The following is a 20,510-nucleotide window of genomic DNA, read 5'->3' on the forward strand; positions in this document are numbered from 1 at the left end:
CGAACTATGATCCCTCCCCATTACCACTTCAGCTTCGCAACCCGTTGAGCTATGCCCTGATTTGATCACGTAAAGGATCCCTAAGCATAGCTCTCTATGCTAGCTAAATAAATAATATTAGAAACCATTTATTACTTAAAAGTTATTTAAAAAACAAGGTAACAAAAATAAAATGTTTCAGAACGTAAACGCGAATGCAGAAGCTGTAAGTTTTCAATAAAATAAAACGTAGTGAAATGATAGCAGCGGAGCTGTAAACTCGCAGTGTCGATATGAAAGTCATTTTGTTGCATTATTCAGTGCGAAGGTCACGATTCAGTGCCTTGCTACGAGGGCTGCCACACTACAGGAATTTTGTTCACTTGTCAGGTATGTTCTAAAGTACAGTAGCCGGAAATATTATACATCGACCTTTAGAAAGACGTAGCGGTTTCATAGAGCGTATTATGTATTATCTATGGTAGAGCGTTATCTCTGTCGTTGACACCGACAAAACGTCGAGGTACAATATTTCTTGCCGGTTACTGTATGTATCTATTACTTATACAGCTTATGAGGCATTAGTAATGTAGTAGTAGTAGAATCGTAAGCAGGTATTCTACAGACACTGATAAATAATAATTAATGTACCTGTAAAAAAGTGCATCACTATGATTCCAACGACATGTCATATCTATGGATCCGATCCTAGACGAGCTAAGTATACCTAGATCATAAACGTATAGTCGGAACGTCTTTAAGATTTCGTAGCACTACGATTCTATTCACAAAACTGTGCCTACGGTTCATACTCCTAAAGGCACTCTATACTTTATTTTCACTCTAAGGGTAAGTTATATTCTGGAATGGTGACAAATATAACAATTTGAATAGACGTTATACCATGCCATACACCAACAAACGCCACCTTGGCAAAAATCTGTCGCAGAGCTAAGGTCTATCTTCCTGCCATAATAAGCACTCCCTGTTAGTCTCAAAGACGTGATTGTGGTATCGTTACACGACTGCTCATAAAGAGGAGTGTAAATGTTTTCTTATTTAGAAAAGACGCATTTTAACAACAACTGTACCTACATCTTTTCTGTCGCAATATATCTTGAACCTTAATTTACATGCGCGAAAATCAGATGTTATCTGAAGGGTAGCCCTATTCGTCTAGATCTATCCGTTACAAAAAGGATGACAGTAGGTATATAACAGAGTTTGAAATGCTCATATTTTCATTCGGACTTATATTTTCGTGTCCCTGGTGCGAAGTTTGAACCTCACTTCCTTTTGTGGCGCTTTGAATGTTGGAATATCGGTTTACATTTTCAAAAATTGTTATGCTTTGGATTTAGAGAGTTTACAAATGGCGTCAGGGAAAAAAACTTTGACTTGTGTAGTGCTGGATCTTTTTTATAGAACTAAAGTCAAAATCAAAGTCATTTATTCAAATTGGGTACTATTGTACACTTTCTAACTGTCAAACAATGATGTAGTACGGATAATAAATTACGTTAAATTAAAACTAAAGCTACGAGGGTTCCAAACGCGCCCGAGTCTGAGAAGAACCCACAACAAACTCAGGTAGGTATTTTTTTTAAATTATTATCACCACTTTACAAAAACACTTATAATTATTAGAACTATCAAAGCTGAGTAAGACATTCTGCCGAGCAATTGATTCGTCAATCATCCTGTCGACTCCCACGCAATATAAAAGTCGTATACTAATAGACATCTATTTGCTGGATACAGGTCTCTTATAGGAACTTCCACACACCACGGTCTTGCGCCGCCAGTATCCAGCGGCTCTCTTCCAGTCTGTCTGTTCAACTAGTGACGAACCTTTCTGATACGAAATCACCATTCCAGCACTTCGAAAGCTGGAACTCCTACGTCTAACGGTTCTTGGAACTATATTTTTTTTAATATGCCATTCCCATTGCCACTTCAGCTTCGTAAAACTCAGAGCTTGTTTCGAGGCCCATAGCTAGTAATTAGCGACCAATGATTTCGGATCCGTATGTTGTTAGATACAAGATACAAGATACAAGATTTTTTATTTGCAGAAACATTTTTTGTTTGCCGGCAATGCACTATGTTCTTAGACTACAGGCATTGAAGAATAAAATATGAAGAATACAGTTTTTACCTAGGCACAAGCGCATCTCATAACATAACAAGGTACATACCTATTTCCTTTTTTATTCAGATTCTGTATCTGAACGACAATAATTCATGCATTTAATTAAAAATAATTACTGACTCAGTGAACAGGAATATTATATAGAACTAAGTATAAGATTTTAAATTCTGCGCTAAAATTTGCTTCGCAAGACCTTTTCATTTTCACGAATAGGATTAAAAGTAAAACAAGTCTTGTACGAAATTGTACAGAATTCTCGTCGTTGTCCAACCCCCACACAACCCCTTACCATAAACCCCTTTCACGGGAACTGAGCTGTAGTTTTCTTTAACTGTGTTTAGCCTCATTCTGCGAATTCGGGTCTGAGGCAAAGAGTGACGCAGCCTACGTCGTGGGGGAGACACTATGCTATATATACCAGTAAATAAATGTAAAAGTACTAGATCAGCGGTCCAGGTATCATCAAAATTTGCCAATAGTTATTTTTTGACAGACATTCTGACATAGGATCGTATAACATTTGATAAAACGTGCGCTTTACCAAATGTAATCCCAGGTGAATACCAATACCTTACTATTAATGTTTTAAATACAAAAGTGTGTTTGTTTGTTGGTTTAATAGTTTGTTCTTCAATCACACCACTACGGGGAATTGAAGGGCACACCAACAAACTAATAAACATACTTTCGCATTTATAATATGGGTTATTCCGTTTCATCAGCCTGTATGCATTCACAGCTGGGCATAGGCCTTCCCAAGAGAGCGCTACCAAACACGGGCCATATACCACAATGTATACAATTTCTCATCACTGCACATATGGGTAGTGCTTATTAGTAGTATGCAGTTATTTCAGTGACCCTTGATAGGATGATTATAATCCATACTCATAATATTATAAATGCAAAAATGTGTCTGTCTGTCTGTCTGTCTGCTACCTTTTCACGGCCCAACAGTGTAACCGATTCTGACGAAAGGTACTGGGTTCGCTTATATCCCCGGGACGGACATAGGCTACTTTTATCCCGGAAAATCAAAGAGTTCCCGGGGGATTCCTAAAGACCCATCCACTTAACCGATTTGTATTAAATTTGGTACCGAAGTAACTTGCATCCCTGTAATCAAAATAGGCAACTTTTTATCCTGGAAAATCAAACAGTTCCTACGGGATCTATAAAAAACTAAATCCACGCGGACGAAGTCGCGGGCATCATCTAGTAAAAAATAAGTTTAATACCGGCGCTTCTGTCTCCTCTGAGGCGTGTAGCTCGCTAGGCCCGGTCCGTCGCACGGGACGCAGTGGCTGTATTTACCGAGCAGCTCTTTTCACGGCACAATGTTCACGTTTAGTGCATTCTTTTGTCTGGCGCGCAGATTACTTATCGTAAATCTTTTACGATCTCTGAATTCCCTCCTTCACACAAACCTGGCACATTTACTTTTAATCCTAGACTTTTTTTGTAAACTAAGCTCGGCTGAAATCTAGATATAGTACCGGTCATCAAGGTCTACCAATAGCCGACTCACTACTGAGAACGGGTCTGCTCTCCTGTTCCTGGACCTATTACCCTCAAACTCAAATCATTTATTCAAAAAATTCGGTGCCATTGGTACCGTAGTACGCTTTTTGACTGCCAGTTGTGAAAGTTGCAAGATAATGATGTACCTAACTGGTGATTGTAAAATTACGTTTTTTCTATTGCTATTTCTATTCCGTTTCTCAGGCTATGCCTCTGCAAATAGTTGGTTTATTTACAGCGGAGTTATTTTCCAGCCGGCGAGGCGGGACGCGGCTCGTTTAGTGCATTCTTTTGTCTGCCTTGGATCCGGATAAATCTTTTACTATCTTCCAATCATCCAATTCAAGGATTGAGTCAAGATAGTGGAATCTTTTGTTCGTAAAATGGGCGTAGTTATTTTCTGTCATACGATTCAGAGCCTAATGATCGGTTGCGTGTTTCTGTTTCCTCCATATTGGATTTGTCATGACGTCATAATCTTACCTATGACAGCTATCGAGGTGAATATTAGCCATGTTAAATGACTAATATTCCCCTTTCCTCTCCAACTAAGCGCCAGGCTTGTGCTAGGAGTAGGTACGACAATAGTGCAACGGGTGGGCTTTGGACCGTCGACCTTTCGGTTTTCAGTCCACTCCTTTACCGGTTGAGCTATTGAGGCTCGTAAAATATATATAAGTAAGGATATGTAAGTATAGTTTTTAAAATTTATGTTGTACTAGCTAATGCCCGCTGCTTCGCCCGCGTGGATTGGTCAGATCCCCTGCAGCATCAGGATTGAGGAGTTGGACTCCAAATTTTTTATGAAACAATGTCGCAAAGTTCCTCTATCGATTAAAAAAGAAATGACGCATGGTTCAGAAATCTCGGAGATTTCAGTGTACATAGGTAGAAAAACAAAACTCCCTTTTTGAAAGTAGGTTAAAAAAGTAGCCTATGTTACTCCCTGGTCAATTCTCTACTTGTCTGTGAAAATCCCGTCAAAATCGGTTCAGCCGTTCCCAAGATTAGCCTTTTCAAACAGACAGACAGACAGACAGACAAAAATTTCAAAAACGTGTGATTCAGTTTTAGTATCGTTCAAATAACCATATGACCATAATATGCGGTAGTTATTTCGAAATTACAGACAGACACTCCAATTTTATTTATTAGTATAGATTTTATGTATGAACTGCGGATAAAATATATTCAAAACAAAAGTATTTGTTACAAGTTCACCCTTGACTATAATCTCACCTGGTGGTGAGTGATGATGTACTCTAAGATGGAAACGGGCTAAACTGGAAAATTACATTAAATAACGACCAAAAATTGGTCGGAACACTTTTAAAGCGGCATATTTCCGTGTCAATAGCTGGCGGCGCGCCAGAACGAGCCTCAAATTGATAGCAGCTTAAACTGAACGGAGCTGCATTGTGCTGTTGCTGCTGGGCTGGAGGGGGGCTGGAGCCAGGCGGGGAGGGGGTAATTAACGCCGTTTAACTCTCAAAGGAGGATTACGCTTTAATCTTGTGAGCAAATAACTGGCTTCAGCAGCCAATTGCTGGTTATTCCAATAATATTCCGTTTTATGTTCAATAGCTGCATATTTTTTACGAATATCTACACTGTCACAAAAGCCCTACCTACTTTAAATTCGGGAGGAGCATTTGTGTGTTTTATTTTAATACTAATGAACATGTAGCTTAAAGTTTACAATGTTGGTAAAGGGTTTAGGGTTATTATAAAGGGGGTATATAGGGCTTTTTTCAATTGCAATCATTAAAATAGTCCCTTAGGTCTTTAATCCACGGAACTGAATCGTTTCTATCAGGACATATTAAGTGCGGCTAAGTCCTTTTTGATCAGAAAATGTGGTCGCAAGAGTATTTTAAGGCTTTTATGAAAACAGCCACAAATACAATAGTGGCTGTTTTTAACCGACTTCCAAAAAAGGAGGAGGTTCTCAATTCGTCGGGATCTTTTTTATTTTTTTTATTTTTTATGTATGTTCCCCGATTACTCAAAGACCCCTGGACCGATTTGGAAATTTTTTTTTTGTTTGAAAGGGTATACTGTACAGGTGGTCCCATATAAATTTGGTGAAGATCTGATGAATATCTTCGGAGATGGAGAACAGAACTCCTCAATGGATAAGAGCAAATTGCTCGCGATCACTGTAATAGCTTAGTAAACAGTAGGGTTTTAACTGGGCATAGCATATTATAGTACAGTGGGGCCACTAAAAATTGTGAAATAAAAAATTTTCAAAAGAAAAATAAAACCGATTTCAAAAACCAAAAACACTAAAAAGTAGAAAATAATTTTTGTTTAGCTACACTGTAATGTACCTAGGTATGAAGTCGGGCGAGCTTCACTCTTGGATTTCTAATTTTGTTTTAATATGCTCGCTCGACTTCATACCTAGGTACATTACATGTGTAGCTAAACAAAAATTATTTTCTACTTTTTAGTGTTTTTGGTTTTTGAAGTCGGTTTTATTTTTCTTTTGAAATTTTTTTATCATTGAAACACGTTTCTGTACTATTCTATTCCATGGCAAGTAGGTGGGTACAATGTGAAATTATTCCGTACGTACACAGAAAATGGTTTTTGCCTAAGCCCCGTGATAACTTTAGGTAACTGGGCCCGTTCAATAACGAATGCAAACTGCGTGTGAACCCGAAAAAAGCAAATTTTATAAAAGCATACATCAGGGACGCGCGTGTAGAGGACAGTACCTGCGTACAAAGCACATTTTTCCAAATATATATTCGCAAACATTTGTAAAAAATGTTCACAAGTTTTTACCTCGAATGGGCCTGTGTTTGTCGGACTAATTTATTTTATTTGAACATTTTACATAACACTAGCTTATTTTCTACTGCCACTAATACCTATTTGTAGTCGACCATTGTGCTAAATATCAAAATTGGTACAATAAATAGCTCATTTGTAAAAACGGTCGGTTTTGCCTGTAAGAACTGCATATCATACTACTAGCTCCTAGTAGACTCAAAATATTATCCACAAACAAAACTTTGCAATTAAAAATATCTCGCAAAAAGCCAACAGTAGACTTATTATATTCACGGGAAGGCCTTATATTACCTACCTATTATAAATTAACTCGTAAAAAGTTTAACTGTATGAAGTAAATGAGTTTGAGGTTTTTTATTACTTACCATCCATCATTGTAAAAAGTTTTCTTACAAATAATGCTCGACCCTTTCAAGATTTCATAAAAGTAGGTATAATTGAATGGCCAGACGAAAATTGCTGTAGAAAATTTTCCCTTTGCTTTTAATTTTATAAAAATGGCTTCCGCGTTTAAGGACTATAGTTCTGTCTTCGTGGAAAGAATTGTGAAAGGTTAGAGACGTGCATAACGCTATGGGATTCGCTCACGGCTCTCTGAAAAGAAAGAAACGTATATTTTTCGTCAAAGAGCTATTATCACTCTTTTGGTTCAATAATGCGGCAAAATAGAGCACTTAATTAAAGAATTAACTTTAAATAAAGTTAAAAATTAGTATACTTGGAAGTAGAGTCGTTGTTAGTACGATTCATATTGTTCTGTGCGCGGATGAAGCATGGTATAATAAATTGAATATGAAGTCAGTCATATATACGTAAATATCCACGGAGAGAAGGTAATATAGGGCTCTTTCTGTTACGTGATTCCATACCAATGACAAAGACAAAAACATAAGTGGGCGCTACCCATTTGAAGCTACCAACCAATCACAAATTAAGAAAGAACCCTGTATTAACGTCTCTCCATGGATAGGATATGTCCGTGTCAAATTTATTTACTGACACGCGGGGTAAAAAATGTCACATGCATTTCAAAAGCAAAAATAACAATTTCATTCTTACTAGGCTTACTGTGAATAATATGACCCTGAAGACTAAATCCATTTTGCGTTGGCTAAGGAAGCGTCTAACCTAATTATATGGAGTACCTAAGCCTATGAATAACATTTGCAGTTTCGCAAGCAAAATAATTTTACTTTCATAAAATTTGATCTTGAATATAAAACATCGCGCGCAAAAATATTTGTGTCTATTTCTTTTACGCTGAGAAGGTAAGTCTCGAACAAAGATTTATTTACATTGATATAGTTCCATTTTATCTTTCATTCGTTAAAAGCGCAGGTCTTCACTACATTATATCTGTATCTAAGCTTCTTTCACTTTGCTCAAAGGTTAAGCAATTTTTCTTACACAATGCCACGGGATGGGGTTTAGAGATTGCAGCTTTGAAATAAATGCAATTTACAACGCTTCGTTCTGCTTTGAACTTTTTGTTTCTTGTCTTGTTCGTGTTTCTATCTGGTAGCCCTAGCATAGTTAGTGTGAGATCTCTCGTAGCTTTTATATCAACAAAGCGCTCCAAAAGCCGTGAGATAGATGTGTCTCAGTGATTATGCTCGGACTACTGATTTTTATTCAAATGTAAAAGTCTACAAAAAAATGTGAAAGCCTTTCATTTATTTTATTGTATATTTAATTTGTTACAAGTAAGAAACTGAAGAAGGTTTTTGTAAAGATTTACAAATAAAGCAGTGACTAGGTAGAGGTACCTATCTATTTCTGTTTTATAAATACTGCCATGGATGAAGGATTATTATATTTTCCTTACTTATATAAATTAAATAACTATGACCTACCCTGGTTCAAGTGGAATTTTTGAAAATCGGTGATAGGGTGGGATTAAATTCCAACCTGATTCCGAAAATCCTGAAACATACATCCTTCATACAAACTTTTATCCCTTATTGAACCCTCTTTAAAAAAATCCTTCTTACCTAGTTAATGCCTACGTCATAAAAAGAATCTACTGTCATCAAAATTTCAAGTTTCTATAGTTTCTTACCCCATGCGGTTTATGCTGCGCAATGATAGGTCAAAATCAGTCGTTCAAAAAAAAATATTATGTACTTATACCTACAGCGTGTTTGATAAATAATATTTTTTAATCTGACTAAATAATATGAGATATGTAGTAACCAAATAGTTAGTGCCATAGAGTCCTTTGTAGTTTCTGCTACCTGAGTTCACAAAAGTTTTTTACGATCAAGCTATACCGTAGCTATGCCCATAGAACCTTTCCGCAGTCGGCTACAAAACAACTCAAAAACATCTAGAAAAGGCCCTTTTCAAGTGAAGCAATCCGTTCAGTGAACCAGAGTGAATGAATAATTTAATTGGAACCTTTTATTCGCATTGCCGGCAGTCAGTAGTGCTCTCACAGGCGAGTGGAGGCAAATTGCATTTCTTACATTTCACCACCTTACCTAGGCACCTAATCATTTAACGTTCCTTTTCAGAGTAATGCCTGCTTTCTCGGCTTTGTAAAAATAAAAAAAGTTATGAGTAAGTATAAAGCATACAAACGATTATCATACGGGACTTTGTGCTCCAAAATATAAATTGAATATTATGAGCTATATTCAGGTTTAGTGTAACAATTGTAATAAATTCTACGACAAAATATCTCCCATCAGATACCCATTGTTATTAGTAATTATTTTGTTACATATAAACATAATAAATCAATGTTATAAATGAATAGAGGTGTTTACATGTTTATTTAAGCGCATATTAGGTAGATATACATAAAAACCACAAAACAGAGACGAAACGTTACTCTTGTTACCTTGTTCAAACTTTTAATGAAACTTGTCGACTTAAACTAGACAATCGAGATTTTACTCGAATTTCTTACGGACGAACCCGAGGGAAAAAGCTAGTCGATAAAATAAAAAATCTCCACACGTAAATCGAGAGGACAGGTCTGACACAAAGTAATAACGCGTTTATGGTGGACATAAACATAAAATTCCATTTTATTTCAATCCCTCGAATCCGTATGTGTAGAATACCGAATTTACACCGACAAGTTTTGCCGACATGGCGTGACATACCAACCAACTCGTAGGTACTTTATACCGACATGCATCAACTTCATTCCCAGTCGTTAACTATAAAGTTCGGTAACCGCGCCGACTGACCGACAGCCGGATATAACTTGTCGACATAAGGGTGCGGCTACACGGACGATTATTCCGCCACGGAAATCCGGTTGTAAGATCTTTCAAAAAATCGTAAGCCTGTTTGCATTCACTGCTGTACTTAGGCTTTCTCGAAGGCGAGCCACTCTATCGCTCCTCTCCTATACTCAGTCTATTTTCAATCTAGAACATGTTTGTCTCAACGGCCATCGGTTCACAGACAGACATGGTGAAAAGGTAAAAAAAGGTTTCAACTTTTTCGCTTATCTGATTTGTATGAAAGGTACCGAGGTAGCTTGCGTCCCTGTAATTGACAGGCAACTTTTTATCCCGGAAAAATTAAACAGTTCCTACGGGATCCTTAAAAACCTAAATCCACGCGGACGAAGTCGCGGGCATCCTCTATTTAAAGATATGTTTTGCGGCGACAAAGCCGCTCATGTATCATGATCGTAACAAGTTTTACAACAGCACACGTCAATCGCGACACCCGTCGACAATCCAGTGCCGACGCAAATAGCTGGGATTCCTCTATTGAATTGACAAACACTGAATTGCGGCAACAATGTATGGTTCACTGGATTTTTACTGAAGTTTGAACATGTGAGTTAGCTTTCCGGTACAACACTATTTTGAGGTCTGTTCTATAGTGAATCAGTTTGCATAATAATATTAATACCTAATTAATTAGTTACCAACATCATAATATCATCAAATCGCAATTTACCATTTTGACAATCTCCCTGGGCGTCGGGAGGTCCCTGATTCGATTCCTGGCAAGAGTAATTGGGAAATTTATAATATCTAAATTGTATCTGGTCTGGTGAGAGGCTTCGGCCGTGGCTAGTTAACACCCTACCGATAAAGCCGTGCAGCCATGCTATTTCACAATCCGGTAAGACACTGCGCAGAAATCGATAAGGGGTAGGTGTTAGTATGATTCTGGAAAAAAAAAAAATTGCAACCCGCAATTTTTATTGATATGACTATCGAGTTAAACTATTTTTTTCTATTGTTTTTTCCGTATGCCTCCGAAGTCCGAACGTATTTTATTTACTTTGATCTTTTACTATCCATAATTTCATTTCTTTTCCTTTCCTTATCTCTAGAGAAAATCTTTACAAAAGCGTTTTATGTTATTTCTGTTTAAGAGGTTTAGCGAGCATGCAGCTCGGTTCCTCTGGTCGGGGAGGTTTACTGCAAAATGTTTGATTACACCGCACTGCGCTATAAATCTGGCTGATTGTTGCTCGGAGGAGCCCTTCGGGTAATCGGAAGACCGGGGAATATGACGTCATTTCTTTGTTTTGTTTTCTTTTACTTGATCCAGCCCAATTACTGCTCTTGGATTTTCGGCGTTGCCATTCGAGAAAGGGCCAGTCCATCTCCCGGACCTTAACTAACTAGTTAAACTATTATGTAAACCAAACCGATATAAAATTCATAAAACCGAAAACGTTAACTGCTGGAGTAGGTATATACTTCGACTCTGATTTTCAGGTGGCAGCCTTGGTTCGTGGCACTGATCTTCCTCCTGTTCTCCTCCTGTGATCTTTCTCCTTGTTTTTTTGGCTTTCATAACACTTATGTAGTAATGGCATGGTTTAATCCCGCACTGTTTTTCTCTGGTGTAAAACAGCTATAAAACTTCAAAATAATGTTAGTTTACTGGGAATATTACACTTCGATTTAGTTATAAAGAAGATATTTTAAGACCTTTTCCCGAGAAAGTCACGCCTAGTAGCCGGCAAAAATAAAATAGAAAAATATAGCGTCTGAAGCAGGTACCGCTAGTTGTTTCACTTGGAATACAAAAAGGGCGAAAAGGCTTAAGACGTCGACAGAGCGTGTTAAAAGAAACACTTTGAATAGATTTGCTCGGAAATATTATTCCGAATCGAATTATTAAGAAGTCTGTGGCCTTAAGGGCGTTTGTGCACTCATTCCCATTAAATTCGTATTCGTTTTCATAAAAACACTGATCAAAGTGGCCGCCATACAAAACGTAAGTACGTGTGTGAACTCATTCGTATTTTTACGATTCGTATTTGATGGATTTTTGACGTAAAAATATGAATTGTGTTTATAAGAAAAAAGTGTGCAAACGCCCTAAAAAGGGAAATAGAGATTATACCACGTACCTAATTACTAGAGATTATTGTTACTTTTAAATATAATTTTTATTTGATGAAATTATTAGTTTTCTTTACGGTGATTTTATAGGCAAACTAACTTATTAATTATTATTATCTAACTAAACAAAACTCTACCCGAAGCTGTGAAGACTGTTCAGCTACTTAGTCATATTTTTTGATTTCAAATGTCTGATTTTAAATCTTTTGATGACCAAAAATTTTAAGAAAAGAAAGAAAAAACGTTTATTTTTGAAAGCTGTGCCACACATTACCACTACCAGTTATACCTACGGGGTTGGGTCTTCCCGACGCCTTTAATATTTGAGTCTTATCTAGAGTCTAGACCATCGGTATAAACTTAAACTCGATTGTATTTCCAAAACAAGTCCAGATTTATTTTATATTCCAAGCTAGATATTTGGAGATATTTGTGAAAAATTCACCCGCGTGTGTATTAAGAGCTCTTCAACAGAAGTGCGCGAAACGATTTACGCGGAGTTTGGTGGAAAGCGCGGAATTTCCATTTCCCATCCGCCGTCGATTCCGCGGAGCACTCTCACTGGAACGTGCGAGTTAATAAGTTTAGTCGCTCGCTCTGGAGTAAGTGTAGTCGGAGAGCTGGTGGTTAAAACTGAGAAACTAGTTGTCCAAAAATTGCTTTACAATTTTTTACAACTTTTTTACTGACGAATTGTTAATTTTTCGCCAAAACCGGTAATTGGCTATATTTCTGTAATTGGCGTCTAGGATACTCATTGTTATATTTCGCTGTTGATCCTTTGATAAATAAAAAAAAATAGTTACTTAATCAATATTTCGCTAAGGCTCGGACTTTTATAAAAGGTATGTAGGTCTTGTAAAGGTTGTAGATACCTCGATCTTGGTTTAATAATGCACAAATGACATTCAACCTAAGGCCGGTAAATCAATTTTATGGGCGGTATTTTATTAAAAAAAATTAGGGTAGCAATTTAATGAAAATTCTTGTCGCAATATTTTAATTTTTACACGACTGCCCAAATTTCTGTATTAAGTTTCTTTATTCTATCATACCTTTTGAATGCCTCAGCAAAGAATGTATGGCATATCGTTATCGTTAGAGTTGTTATCCCAAGTGATACTGGCTATAAATTATTTGAAAAATTTCAATATGGTGTAATGCGCCATTTTCAAAAGTTGATAAATAAAATTATTTACTTTTAGTCCATTTTTGGTTCTCTTTTTAATAATTATGTGAAATACATCCTCATTATTTCCCACCAGCTCTTAGCCTAATACGAGTAGCTCGTACGCGCATGGAATTTCAACAAACAAACCATTAACATCCGTCTGTTCCGAATTAAACCCTATTGTGTCCAGCATAAGGCTCTTAGTGTATGTATTGTGCTGAGATGTTCCTGGCGAGACGTGAGCTCTAGCTGCTACAACGAAGTCTGAACGCAGGCACTTATCGGTCGGTAATGATTTTATTTCGCTGTGAATTATGCACAATGGGTACAAGTTAGTGGGGATTAAACTGGTTCGACATAAGGCTTAGTGTATATAGGTATTGTTGAAGAGATGTTCTTGACGAGACGCAAGCTCTCGGGTGCTCTCGGCATCGAACGAAGACCTGAACGTATCATCCGGTCTGACGTATCGGCCGGTGATGATTTCAATTCCCTATGAATTATGCACTATGAACAATGGATGGCTATGGAAACTATTGAATTCAAACTTAGAACCGTAATAGTTAAGCCACCTATAAGTGGTTAAGACGTCCGCCTCTTATTAGGAAGGCCGGGGGTTCGATCCCGGGCACGCCTCTCTAACTTTTCGGAGTTATATGCTTTTTATGCAATTAAATGTCACTTGATTTAGCGGTGAAAGAAAACATCGTGAGTAAACCTGCATGTCTGAGAGTTCTCCATTCTCGAAGGTGGGTAAAGTTTGCTAATCCGCACTCGACCAGCATGACAGACTATGGCCTAAACCCTTCTCATTCTGAGAGGAGACCCGTGCTCAGTAGTGAACCAGTGATCGGTTGATCACGATAATGATATAGTGCTCAAATGTACCGGAATGTTTATAAATATTGTATCAGGAGAGTTTCAGCAGTCAATCATTGAACAAGTCAGTCAAAGGAATCGAAACCCAGACCTCCTAAATAGAAGGCGATGCGCAATGGCAGGCGGGCATTCGAGTATGTACGCAGTTATTATTCCTGTTGAATAACAAAGTCTATAATTTAATATTTCGCCAAAAGAAAGGAAAACTCCTTTCAGATGGGCTTAACTTAGACGGCTTACGGATCCTATATAACTTTGTAAGTCGTGCTTTATTTACAATCTAGATCCTTTCCATAAGGAGTTGTCATATCACTAGAGCAGCAACGCCTTTCAAAAATTTTGCAAGAACGAACGACGACTGTGACAATTGTATCATTGCGTTCTCGGCTGTATTTTCTTAGTTGTAAAGTAGAAAATTGCATCACAAAATTCGAAGACTGGTTCGTGCAACGAAGAGTACTTTGACCCAGGACGTAAATCGATTCTATCTTTGCAGAACACAAAACCGTTCGTCTTCGCAACCCTCACTACTACACAAATAGACTCAATTTGACTAGTGTAAAAGATCTCCAGGAATTTTCTTTCTTGCTGACGATCTACCAGGTGTAGTGCTGAGCACTGTGGTCTTATAAATGGATGGTCCCAGTTTCGATTTCCTTTCTTTCAAGTCAAGGGTAAGTAAAAAAAAGAGCTTTGTCGCTTTTTTTCTTTTTAAACCTGACCCTTTAACACTGATTATCATATTACTATAATCGTAATTATATTGATAGGCTGAATTTATGATGTTTTTGCTAAGGTTGTGCATTTTAGCCAACATTGAGGGAGTTTAAACCAATCAGAAATTCTGTAGGTCTTATGTAGGTCTGGGGTCTGCCGCTCCATGGCCGTAACTCATTGTTCTATCAAGGCTGCGAGAGAAATGTTTTATTTCGAGATGTTTTGTGTTCACACAACACAGAGATCACGTATACCTCTCAATATGGAAAGTAGATTTTATCATTTAGCCGTTCCGTATATTTCTTATTTACAGCTCTATTTCTTCACCTGTTTTTATTTGAAACAGTTTACATACCTAAATAGGGAATACCTGGAATATATGCCAGATGACTTGTGGACAAAATCTGCTTCTTTCTGGCGTGATGAATTAGATAATAAAGTTACAGTTAGGTGGTTCGAACAGGCACATAATGTGGTGGAAAAGTCGAAGGAAGGCCTTTCCCCAGTCGTGGGTAGACAAAACTAGATTAAATAGATTACATTATGTTTAAAACAATAAAATTGTAGTACCCACCCACCTAATCTATTAGTACAAAAATAATTGAAAATGGTAAAATAGTCTACAGTTTTTCTTAGTAAAAAGTCGTCTTTGTTTTTCTTCTCCTATAATAAATTAAAAAACTTCAGCAGCGACAAAACATCTCTGATACAAAAACTTATAATAAATTAAAAGAATCCACCGTAACGAGTTAAAGTTGTGGGAATAAAGAAAACTTGTATAAAGAAGTTCGCTGGTAAGTTATTGAGTCCTCGCACACCATGCCTCTAGACGGCGCGCGGCGGGAGGAAATCGTCCACGGAGCTGGGACAAATTGCTGTTACCACGAATGTACTGGGTGAGAATTGGAGATGGACCATTTCACAGGTAGCATGTGAAAAATCATGTGAAACATCTTTTCATAATAATATACATGTATATTATTGTGATTTAGTGTCCTAAAATGTCTGCGCGATCTGTTAAAATTTATTAAATTGTGTAAGTGTGGGCATATCATCCAAAGAATTACGCATCTCTTCCCACTTAGTGTACGTGGATCTAATTTTGAGCATATCATATGAAATATGAAATCATTAAGTCCCAATGTTCAGTAGCTTGACCCAAACTGGACAATGCACGTAAGTTCTTAGTAGCTGTGTCCACTACAAAGAAATTCCAGAAATACGATCACCTTCCCGGCTTGAGCTGCTCTGACCAGACGAATGTAATGCGTTGCTGGATCGTCGAGTAACCGCCAAATTGAAATTGCGTATTTCTTGATTATTGTTTGTCGTCTCCTTTTGTTTGAAGGTTACAAGTTCGTATTGTAATTACGGTCGCCATTTGTTGATGCGTGGATGATAAATTAAAGATATTTCTTGTAAACTGATTTTATTTGTGTGCAGACCGTTTGGTTTTTAACAAAGAGAGAGAACAAAGGAAAATTATAAAAACGTAAATTGACAATCGAGAAATATATAAAATTGAGGGTTGATAAAGAAAATATGTTGTATGAACTGACATTTCAAACAGATAACAAATGTATGATTTTAGATAAGTAATACATATTTGATTTTAATACATGAAATATATGTTATGTAGTTAGTTAATTTATATTTAAAATATATACAATACAAAAATACTATTAAGATAAACAATTTTTATGGTTATTGTCAACATTAAAACTATTCGCAACAAAGTGCATTTGCCGAGAAGAAGCTGTAGACGCTTCGACATATTCTACCTCCAAATCCGTCCAATATAGTTTTTGCGTGAAAGAGTAACAAAACATACACACAAACTCTCGCCTTTATAATATTAGTGTGATACTGATAGTGTGATATGATATGGTTATAGTCTGTTACAATAGTTTAAGTAGAGTAGGTAGTAGGTACGTACTTGGTCGGGTTTTGGAACTCAGTCTTGTTTATGTTCTAGTGAGACATTTATATTTGTGCGCGGTAAGCACTGAGCAAGCAGTCTGACTCGAACAAACTCTTTTCTGTTGGATAATGGCCAAGGAAACATGAAACCGAGCCTGCCATTCAATACAAATCCGATTACCTACTTATTTCTGTGAAAGCCTCTTTACAAAGGTTTTTTTTTCAATCATAATAAAACGGATATTAATTTAAAAGGCTATTTTCCTTTTTCCTTTAAGTATTAAGGAAAAATGTAAACAAACCAAATATTATAATGAAGAATTTAGTTGATTTCTTTATACCTAATTCAAAACAAAGTCAGTGCGTATCAAAATTCAGAACACACGCGTATAACGTGGGTTTTGTAGTCATACTCTCAATAAATACAATAAAAGTAATACCTAAGAAAAAATTAAAAAAGAAGACTGTCCCACCATATTGATTTTTTTTTTCAAAAAATCATAGCCAGTGTCACTCGGGATGATGTATCTAAGGATTTTACATAAATGTGGAAATCTTTTCAGGCATTTAGAAGTTATGGTGGAAGAAAAAACTCACATACTTAAAACATTTCACTTCTTTTTTGTAGTGGAAGGTCGCTAAGTTGTTACCACTCTACTCTATGAGCAAGGTCTGCCAAATGATTTAGCGTTCCGGTTTTCAGTCAAAACCGAAAATTATTTTTTCCTAAATTAACCCGCTTTCATTTTACTGTGCATTTTTACTTAACGCCACAGAGGAAATTGCACTCAAAGGCCAACTTGTTATTGAAAAAGAAAATTCGCTCTGAATGGTATTCATTTCGATAAAATCTAGAAAGATTACCTCGTTTTCCGACGCAAAGTTCGTTCGACAAAGATCTCGATCGGCATCCCGGCTCACATTCAAAGGCAGCTTCCGCAGGCTCCCGCGGTCTCCGTTCTCTATTGTGAGCGTCGATGGGACTTGACCCTAAATCAAATTCAAGCTAACAATTCCAAATCGAATAGCCATTTTCTAAATTGTGTTTTCTCCGACCGAGTTCCTGGTATTTATTTGAATTGAAATCTTGATAGTCTTTAGTTATTTTATCCCATCCCCATCCGTCGCCGCACCGGTCCACTATTGGGCAAGGGTATCCTTTCAGAATGAGCTTAGGCCATTAGTTTATTGGCAGACTTCACATACCTAGAGAATATTATGTGAATTCTCAGACATGACTTCAATGTTAAAGCAAGTGATAAAGGCGAAAATTTGTGTGTAGGTATGTGTGTATGTGTGTGTGTGTGTGTGTATGTTTGTTATACCTTCACGCAAAAACTACTAGACGAATTTGACTGAAATTTGGAATGGAGATAGATAATATCCTGGATTAGCACATGGGCTACTTTTTATCCCGGAAAATTAAAGAGTTACCACGGGATTTCGAAAAACCTTAATCCACGCGAGCAAAGTCGTGGGCATCGGCTAGTATTACATAATTCCGAAAAGTTAGAGGTGCGTGTTCGGGATTGAAGCCCATCCTGGACTTCCCGAATAAGAGGCAAGCGTCTTAACTTTTAACAATAACCACTAATTGTATCCTTGCATAAAAAACTGCTTAAGTGCGTGTCCGTAGTTGCCCGCTTGCCTGTTTCACACAGCTAACAACTTCAACTACTAAAGTAATATTTAATGAAATTTATGCGACTCCAAATTAGCTCCAAGTACATTTTAAGTATAGGTTGGGAGCCTACTTTAGAAAATCAGTCCAATAGTTATTTCCCGCAAAATGTCAACAAGTATTCTAAAGGAAATAGGAATTGTCAACTGTTGACAAAGACTTTCAGGAAAAAAGGTAGGTAAGTACCTACCTTTATTTTCGCGGAATCAAATTAGAGCGCAAACTTGCTAGGACAATAAAAACAGCGCGAACTGTAAACAAAGTACAAATCAAACATAAATGAGTTACAAATTGAATTGCCAAACAATCCCAAAGTGATCCGCGGCGAAATTCACATTCCGAGTTTACTGCGCCTTGTGATGAATAAGACATGGCCTACGGACCGAGAGCCCGCGGGAAACGAACAGGAGGTTGATGTACGCTGTAAGGTTATTGTTTTATGTCAAGTGTTACATAAATTATACCGACCGACATAGCTCAAAGCATTAGCAAGCTGAAGTGGCAATGGACAGGTCGTCTGTCGTAGAACCGACACAAGATTCCGTGTCATGCTATTTAGTTTAACTTAAAGGATCCAGGCTTTTTATCACTGGATAGTACAGATTTCAACCAATTAATAGTAATTGATTAAATCTTGTTGAATGCGTTTAATGCATTAATCTTGGTCATGTTAGCACAATGTCCTCGTTCACCTCAGTGCGTCAATTAACACGAGATCGGCCAGCTTTGACGTCGTGAAGTGAACTGGGCGCTTAATTTAGACGCAAGCTTGCGTTCAGTGCCGCATATCGCCATAACAGGATTGATGTGTAGAGTGGTAGATACACTAGACGTTTCAAGGTATAATAAAAATATTTTGAATTTTGCATTTTTTTTTTAATATCATCTTCATCATCTCAATCCACGCTGGCCGTGAGTCGGTACTGAGTACGACAACAAAACAAAATGTTTTATAGACCGTATATTTTTGTGGCACGGCCCCCTCTCAGAATGAGAATCCACAATATCTCATAATGTAATGATGTGCAAAGAATCAAAGGCTTAATTTGCTATAATCCGCTGAAAAAGGCAAATCTGTATGGTACAACATGCAGCATGCGACATGCACCGCACGCCACCCCACTGCTAAGCAAGCCAGCTACCAAGCAAGCCCCAAGTACCACCACGCAACACCACACAAATCCACCAGAACACACTCGACGCACGTTTCGCTCCGACACCGGAGCATCCTCAGAAAAACATCTCCATGTTGTTTCAACTCTATCTTGTAACCATTTTCCACCAACCAAATTCGGCGGATGGGCCATGAAAAGTTATCATACAGACGGACTTTCGTATAATTATAAAATGATTATAGAATAATTTGGATGAATAACGGAACCCTAAAAAAGCTCTAAACTTAAAATGTCAAATAAAAATATTCGCTTAAAATATGGAAGTTTAGATTAGTATAATGTCGTCGGTGAAGCGGGCTCGGTTGAATAGTTAATTTGCAAAGTTTGCGAGTGTCGGGGACATCAAAAGTTTACCTGCTGTTGGAAGTATTCAGGTATCCGTAATAAAGCCTCCCCGATCGCAGCAATATTAGTGAAAACACCCACCCTGCATAATAAAGGTGAATTATGAAGGTTGACTCTGCGATACAGCGTTTTTTAATGCCAAAATTTGGACTTATTTTGTCATTGTGGCAAAAATGTAAATTATTCCACAATAATTATGTAATACTTAATTACTGTTTTTATAAAGGGAGGCAATCTGAAATGTTTATGGGACTAAGGACCTAACTGATGAGTTTCTTGGCGACATTCTCAGATTGTGAGTGATTGAAGGACAAACCAACGAACAAACACAGTTTTGCATTTATTTTAAAGGTGGAGATCTCATAAAATTAGAATGAAAGCATGCACACGCATTAAAATCATCAACACCCAATCCAAACTTCTAGACCTAGAAAGCTGTCCACAAAGTTTTACTTTGTAATGCAAAAAATGAGGTCGGGTTTTTTTTAAATTTCCACGGGAGCAAAGAAGTGGATGGTCACTAGTAATTTAATGATATAAAGAGGGAAACTAACTTACTGAGATGAATAATTAACGTAGGTAGGTACAGCTAAAACTACTTCGTTAAGTAAATTGAGATTTTGCATGGAGGTTTCTCCAATGACGTAGAGCTTTTAAGTAAGGATTTCCAATCAGATAAAAAAAGGGTTCATAAAAAACAGGAATATCATGCACAATAGTTTAAATTCAAAGTATACCCTGCAGATGTAAGTATAACCATAGATAGCGATGCAAAGCGGATAATCCAGTGAGGTTTGCAAAGAACCATAAAGAACTTAACAGGGCTCTCTCCGTCACT

At 37.2% G+C, this 20,510-nt stretch overlaps 1 long non-coding RNA gene across 1 annotated transcript; it reads left to right on the forward strand.

The window, feature by feature from the left end:
• Nucleotides 1-1,721: 1,721 nt before the first annotated feature.
• Nucleotides 1,722-18,888, forward strand: LOC123865142. Its single transcript, XR_006795921.1, has 3 exons — nucleotides 1,722-1,804; nucleotides 13,071-13,073; nucleotides 18,877-18,888. It is a non-coding gene; the product is annotated as an uncharacterized LOC123865142 (long non-coding RNA).
• Nucleotides 18,889-20,510: the final 1,622 nt, after the last annotated feature.

The sequence above is a fragment of the Maniola jurtina genome, chromosome 1 (genome assembly GCF_905333055.1).
Source record: "Maniola jurtina chromosome 1, ilManJurt1.1, whole genome shotgun sequence".
In the NCBI taxonomy this organism is placed as follows: Eukaryota; Metazoa; Arthropoda; class Insecta; order Lepidoptera; family Nymphalidae; genus Maniola; species Maniola jurtina.